The sequence below is a fragment of the Pseudophryne corroboree genome, chromosome 10, assembly GCF_028390025.1.
Source record: "Pseudophryne corroboree isolate aPseCor3 chromosome 10, aPseCor3.hap2, whole genome shotgun sequence".
Taxonomy (NCBI): Eukaryota; Metazoa; Chordata; class Amphibia; order Anura; family Myobatrachidae; genus Pseudophryne; species Pseudophryne corroboree.
Window position 1 is genome coordinate 180,263,453 of NC_086453.1, and position 8,225 is coordinate 180,271,677.

Sequence of the window (8,225 nt, forward strand, 5' to 3'; positions counted from 1 at the left end):
CTCTTGATTCACATAAGCTTGTTGGATTGCCTTGTCCACCGATCTCTATATATATATTTATATATTATACTTATATTAGAGATGAGCGGGTTCGGTTCTCAGAGAACCGAACCGTATCGAACTTCACCATTCAAGTCCGGATCCGAGCCAGGCTCGGGTTTTCCCAGCTGACTCGGAAACCCGAACGAGGCAAAATGTCATCATCCCGCTGTAGGATTCTCATGGGATTTGGAATCCATATAAGGAGCCGTGCATCACGGCCATTTTCACTCCAGTCTCAGAGAGTGTAGTGAGAGGATGTGTCTCCGTCCTCAGTGTCTGTGTGGGCGCAAGAAAGTGGGGTGGCGAGTCTTGTGCTGTGTTGTGCTGCTCAGTCCAGTCCAGTGTAGTCAGTGGCTTAATCTGCATCAGTCTAGCCAGTCACAGTGTTGGTGTCCTCTGCTGCTATATGTCCCCAGTGCTGCTAGCTGCTGAATAAGTCCCTTGCATTTTTGCTGTGTTGTCTTCATCAGACCAGGGGTAGGGTCTTGTGCAGCATCAGTCCAGTGACCAGTCACAGTGGTGGTGTCCTCTGCTGCCATATATCCAGTCTTACTGCAGTATAACTCCCATAATACAGGCGTATAATTCCCGTGATATTTCTGTATAATTCCCCTGATACTGGCGTATAATTCCTGTGACATTGCCGTAATAATTCTCGGAATACTGGCGTATAATTCGTATGATACTGCCATATAATTTCTGTGATATTGCCATATAATTCTCGGAATACTGGCGTATAATTCCTGTGACATTGCCATATAATTCTCAAAATACTGGCGTATAATTCCTATGATACTGACGTATAATTCCTGTGATATTGCCATATAATTCTCGGAATACTGGCGTATAATTCCTGTGATACTGCCATAAAATTCCTGTGATATTGACATTTAATTCCTGTGATACTGCCATATAATTCCTGTGATACTGGCGTATAATTCCTGTGATATTGCCATATAATTCTCGTAATACTGGCGCGTAATTCCTGTGACATTGCCGTATAATTCTAGGAATACTGGCATATAATTCCTATGATATTGCTGTATAATTCCTGTGATATTGCCGTATAATTCTCGGAATACTGGCGTATAATTCCTATAATATTGCCGTATAATTCCTGTGATATTGCCGTATAATTCTCGGAATACTGGAATATAATTCCCATGATACTGCCATATAATTCCTGTGATACTGGCGTATAATTCCTGTGACATTGCAGTATAAATCTCGGAATACTGGCGTATAATTCCTATAATATTGCCATATAATTCCTGTGATATTGCCATATAATTCTCGGAATACTGGCGTATAATTCCTGTGACATTGCTATATAATTATCGGAATATTGGTGTATAATTCCTGTGATATTGCCATATAATTCACGGAATACTGGCATATAATTCCTGTGATACTGCCATATAATTCCCGTGATACTGTCGTATAATTCCTGTGATAATACCATATAATTCCTGTGATATTGCCATATAATTCTCAGAATACTGGCGTATTATTCCTGTGATACTGCCATATCATTTCCATTATACTGGTGTATAATTCCTGTGATACTGGTGTATAATTCTTGTGATATTGCCGTATAATTCTTGGAATACTGGCGTATAATTCCTGTGATATTGCCGTATAATTCTCGGAATACTGCCATATAATTCCAGTTATCCTACCGTATAATTCCATATATATCCATATAATTCCATATAAATACAGTCCGGTGGTGCTGCCATATAAATTCAGTGGTGCTGTCCTGTGCTGTATATTATTTACTCCAAATAAAGGGGATATTAATATTTAATCCAAATAATTTTTACAGGGTTTGCCCTGTGAGGTGTAGGGGTACGCTCTCTTATGCCGCATATTGTGTTATATAACTCCAGAAAAATAATAGAGAACAAACATTTGGAGGACAAAATAGGGAAAGATCAAGAACCACTTCCTCCTAGTACTGAAGTTGCTGCCACTAGCCATGACATAGATGATGAAATGCCATCAACGTGATCTGCCAAGGCAGATGCCCATTGTGATAGTAGAGGGCATGTAAAATCCAAAAAGCCAAAGTTCATTAAAAGACACAAAAAAATCAATTTAAATGGTCTGAGAAGAAACATAAACATGCCATTTATGACACGGAGTGGCAAGGAATGGCTGAGGCCCAGGCCTATGTTCCTGACTAGTGGTTCAGCTTCACATGATGATGGAAGCCCTCATACTCCCGCTAGAAAAATTAAAAGAGTTAAGCTGGAAAGAGCACAGGAAAGAACTGTGCATTCTGAGATGGTATCACAAATCCCCAAGGAGAGTCCAAGTGTGTCAGCAGTTGCGATGCCTGGTCTTCGCAACACTGGATGGGAAGAGATGGCTCCTTCCACCATTTGCACGCCCCCTGCAAGTGCTGGAAGGAGCACCCACAGTCCAGTTCCTGATATTGAAATTGAAGATGTCACTGTTGAAGTACACCAGGATGAGGATATGGGTATTGCTGGCGCTGAGGAAGAAGTTGACAATGAGGATTCTGATGGTGATGTGGTTTGTTTAAGTCAGGCACCGGGGGAGACACCTGTTGTCCGTGGGATGAAGAAGCCCACTGTGATGCCTGGGCAAACTACCAAAAAAGCCACCTCTTCGGTGTGGAATTATTTCTCCACAAATCCGGACAACAGGTGTCAAGCCATCTGTTGCCTCTGTCAATCTGTAATAAGTAGGGGTAAGGATGTTACCCGCCTAGGAACATCCTCCCTTATACGTCACCAGCTGCACATTCATCATAAGTCAGTGTCAAGTTGTGAAACTTTGGGTAAGATCATAAGCAGTCCACTGACACCTAAATCCCTTCTTCCTCCTGTACCCAAGCTCATGCAAGCCATACCACCAACTACCTCAATGTCAACTTCCTCCTCAGTCAGGAACGTCAGTAGTCCTGCAGGCCATGTCACTGTCAAGACTGAGAATTCCTCTACTAACCAGGATTCCTCCAGAGGATCCTTGAGTGGTACGCCTGCTGTTGCTGCCGCTGCTGTTGTTGCTGCTGGGAGTCAATCGTCATCCCAGAGGGGAAGTCGGAAGACCACTTGTACTACTTCCAGTAAGCAGTTGACTGTCCAACAGTCCTTTGTGAGGAAGATGAAATATGACAGCAGTCACCCTTTTGCTAAGCGGATAACTGAGGCCTTGACAGACAGCTATGTTGGTGTTAGATGTGCGTCCGGTATCTGCCATTAGTTCAGTGGGACTTAGAGAATTGTTTGAGGTACTATGTCCCTGGTATCAAATCCCATCTAGGTTCCACTTGTCTAAGCAGAATGTACAGAGACGTCAGAAATAGTGTCCTTAGTATCCTACAAAATGCAGTTGTACCCACTGTCCACTTAACCACGGACATGTGGACAAGTGGAACAGGGCAGACTAAGGACTATATGACTGTAACAGCCCACTGGGTAGATGTATGGCCTCCTACAGCAACAACAGCAGCGGCACCAGTAGGAGCATCTCGCAAACGCCAACTTGTTCCTAGGCAGGCTATGCTATGCATCACCGCATTCCGTAAGAGGTACACAACTGACAACCTCTTACGGAAACTGAGGAACATCATTGCAGAATGGCTAACCCCAACTGGACTCTCCTGGGGATTTGCGATATTGGACAACGCCACCAATATTGTGCGTGCATTACATCTGGGCAAATTCCAGAACATCCCATGTTTTGCACATACTTATTTTATTTATTTATTATCAGTTATTTATATAGCGCACACATATTCCGCAGCGCTTTACAGAGAAATTTGGGCATTCACATCAGTCCCTGCCCCAGTGGAGCTTACAATCTATATTCCCTACCACATGTACACACACACATTCACACTAGGGTTAATTTTTGTTGGGTGCCAATTAACCTACCAGTATATTTTTGGATTGTAGGAGGAAACCGGAGTACCCAGGGAAAAACCACGAAAGCACGGGGAGAATATACAAACTCCACACAGTTAGGCCCATGACCTCAGTGCTGTGAGGCAATAATGCTAACCATTACACCATCCGTGCTGCCCACATACAATTAATTTGGTGGTGCAGAATTGTTTGAAAAATGACAGGGGTGTGCAGGAGATGCTGTCGGTGGCCCGAAAAATTGCAGGCCACTTTTGGCATTCAGCCACCGCGTGCCGAAGACTGGAGCGCCAGCAAACACGCCTGAACCTGCCCTGCAATCAACTAAAGCAGGCGGTGGTAACAAGGTGGAATTCAACACTCTATATCAGTGATGGCTAACCTTGACACTCCAGCTGTTGTTGAACTACACATCCCAGCATGCCCTGCATCAGATTTAGCATGGCCAAATAGCAAAACTGTAGCAGGGCATGCTGGGATGTGTAGTTTAACAACAGCTGGAGTGTCAAGGTTAGCCATCACTGCTCTATATGCTTCAGAGGATGGAGGAGCAGCAAAAGGCCATTCAAGCCTATACATCCACCTACAATATAGGCAAAGAAGGAGTAATGCACCTGACTCAAGCGCAGTGGAGAATGATTTCCGTCTTGTGGAAGGTTCTCCATCCCTACGAACTTGGTGATTAAATGCTGCGCTCGGCCCTATTCGTTGTGTGGGTGTCTCCCATATATACAATAGGAAAATGGTCAATGTGTAGAAATATGGACCTTGCACAACATATGTAATAAATCTTTACTGATCAATTCAAAAAGTAAGTAATGACATAGATCTTCCAAACAAATGAGAAATATAAGTAACGTAAGGATTAAATGCAGTTAATCCTGCAAATAAATTAAAAGTAAAGTAAATTAGAGTATAATGTCCCGCAACAAGTGATATTAACCTCCTGGTCAACACGGTAATGTGAGCGGTACCTGACCCTTGGTGAGTGACCAAAGAGACTAAGGGAAACACAGTCTTGAATGTCCTTCGGACGGCGGCGTCCCGCTCGTCCGAGTAGCTACTTGCACTTAGGTATACCTTATGGGAGTAGTTCTTCATGGTGTTCGGTGGGTATTGACCGGGTGTGTGTTGGGAGCAATACCCTCCGGACTGGTCCGCCCTATTGCAGCCCTGTTCCCCTGCAGGGCGCCGGTTCACCAGCGCTCCCTGGGTGACCGTGTGCTGTGTAAGCAGGAACCTGTCTCGGCAGGGAGTGTATCACGGCAGCGGCTGTGTGCGACGCTCGCCGTGTTCCCCGCCGTACGGTTAGGGTCTGTCAAACTGCCGCCCTGGGGACTATTCAGGCTGCCTCGGCTCTGAACTCCGGCGGCGCGTCGGTGTACGGACGCTTGCCGGATCTCAGGCAGCCGCTGAAGCTTGAACTGTCTGAACGGGTGACTAATCATGCCACCCCGGCCCTGAACTCCAGTGACGCGTCAGTGTACGGACGCTCACCAGATGTCAATCAGCCGTGGAGGCAAGAAACGTCTGCAAGGGGGATGAAGAACAGTCGCGGCTCAATGAAACGCTGACCGTCCCCCCCGCCGTGTAGGGAAGTTGACTCTGCTCACCTGTCACCTCCGATAATGGCCTCCCGTCACCGGCTTCTTCATTTGGAAGTCCGTATGTATACTAGCAGGAAAAAGAGGCAATTTGGATGCCCTTGCACAAACTGGCTTTATTTTACCTAAGTTGCCCCCCCTCAAGTGTGTACTCCGAAAGAGTGTTTAGTGCTGCCGGTAACCTTGTCACCGATTAGCATAGGAGGTTACTTCCACAAAATGTGGAGAAGATGATGTTCATCAAAATGAATTATAAATTCCTCCAGGAAGACCTTTACCAGCAATTGCCTCCAGAAAGTACAGAGGGACCTGTGATGGTGGATTCTAGTGGGGATGAATTAATACTCTGTGAGGAGGAGTGTGTACACAGTGAAAGAGGTGAGGAATCGGAGGATGAGGTCGACATCTTGCCTCTGTAGAGCCAGTTTGTGCAAGGAGAGATTGATTGCTTCTTTTTTGGTGGGGGCCCAAACAAACCAGTCATTTCAGCCACAGTCGTGTTGCAGACCTTGCCGCTAAAATGATTGGTTTGTTAAAGTGTGCATGTCCTGTTTATACAAAATAAGGGTGGGCGGGACGGCGCAAGGGCAATTCCATCTTGCACATCTTTTTCTTCTTTGCATCATGTGCTGTTTGGGGACTAATTTTTTTAAGTGCCATCCTGTCTGACACTGCAGTACCACTCCTAGATGGGCCAGGTGTTTGTGCCGCACACTTGTGTCGCTTAGCTTAGTCATCCAGCTACCTCATTGCACCTCTTTTTCTTCTTTACATCATGTGCTGTTTGGGTCCTAGTTTTTAAATCTGCCATCCTATCTGCCACTGCAGTGCCACTCCTAGATGGGCCTGGTGTTTGTGCAGCACACTTGTGTCGCTTAGCTTAGTCATACAGCCACCTCGGTGCAACCTTTTGGCCTAAAAACAATATTGTCAGGTGTGAGGTGTTCAGAATAGACTGGAAAAGAGTGGAAATTAATGTTATTGAGGTTAATAATACCGTAGGAACAAAATTACCCCCAAGTTCTGTGATTTTAGCTGTTTTTATGTTTTCTTTCAAAAATCATTCAGATCCAAAACCAAAACCAAAACACGAAAGGGTGGTTTTGGCAAAACCAAGCCAAAACTAAAACACGAAAGTGGAATTAGAACCAAAACCAAAACATGAAAAGTGCCAGCATACACAGATATATATATATATATACACATACATACATATATATACATATACACACATACGCTACTACTGGCCCTGCAGCACAATTTAACTAAAGTATACATTCTCTTCACTGCAAACAGTCAGAAATCATAGCAAAGAAACAGCTACAGAACAAATAAATTATATTTTTAAATAACATATATATATTTTTTAAGAAATAAAGAAAACATTAGAGGTTGTCCTCCAGGAGATCTATATATGTGATGCCTTGCTCCCCTCTGTATGGTGTCACTGTACCAATGGAAGCAACGCTTCAGCCTCCAGCACTGCTGAAGGAACAAAGTCAACGTATCCTTTATGCTGATCCTAGACTGTATTTTTGCAATGAATTCTGCAAGTAGAATTGTGTAATGATTTGGTGTTGAAACTGTATGACAAATTCTAACACAATTAGATAAGGAGAGTGCCTGACTGGGCACGATATCTATATAAGAGGCTGGTAATTTTGTGATTGGTTAAAGAAGGTCAATTGTTGCTAGGCAGATCAGAGTTTTGAGTGAGTGATAATTGGATAGGGCCAGCCTATCGGTGAGTGTAGGGGAGGTGTTTAGTACATGTAAGGTAGAAACTTCCAGAGTGCTTCCTCTTGTCGTCTGGAAGCCTGGAAGGATAATTGAAAGCTGTTTGTGTCTGCCTATCTCTTTATTTCTTTCAGGTTTCTTCCTCATTCCTAACTTTCCCTTTCTCTTCTTATCTTATATTACTATCTTTCCAGCCTTTCCTTCTTTTTCTATACTACTCTGCTTGGCTTATTCTGCTGCATAATCCCCTTTGGGTTTTCCCGTCCAGCGTGCCTCCCCACCCAGGATTATGCCCAGGTCCAAGCGCTCGGCACCCCGTCCCCTAAGGCTGGCGGACGCTGCTCCCGGGTCGGGTGCCGTGCGCCTCCGCCGCCCTGCTGCTGTCTCCTCGCGGCAGTCTCCCAGCTCCGGGACGGGGGGCGCGACGGTGCCCGTTCCGTCAGCGCCTCCCGTCTCTGCCCCTGATGCAGCGTCTGGCGGCTCCGTGCGTCCCGCTGCTAGCGGGTCGGGCACGGCGGCCGCCAGCACGGGACTCTCGCTGCCTCGCGCCGGGGACTCGTCATCTCCGGCCGCGACGGTGGCTGGGGCTTCGGAGCCGGCTGGCCGCTTCTCTCCCGCGATCAGTGGGTGTGAGGCGTCTGGCGCCGGCGCCGCTGCGGGGGTCATGCGCGCCGGGGATTCGGCACCCCCGGCCGCGCTGTTTGATAATACTGGGGAGGTTGCGGGCGCGGCTACCCTGGGGCATAGTGGGCCCCCCACGGGTCCCGCGCCCGGTGCTTTTGGGGCCCCTGAGGCACCCTTGGCTGCTGGTGGGCTTCATATAGCCCCAGTAGCTGGGGGGGTCAGCAGGCAGTGGGGGGATCTGCAGGTTACCTCTGAGACCCTCCTGGGTCAGGCTCCCCCTCTGGCAGCCATTTTATTGCCTGGCTGCTCACCTCATCCCCCTCAG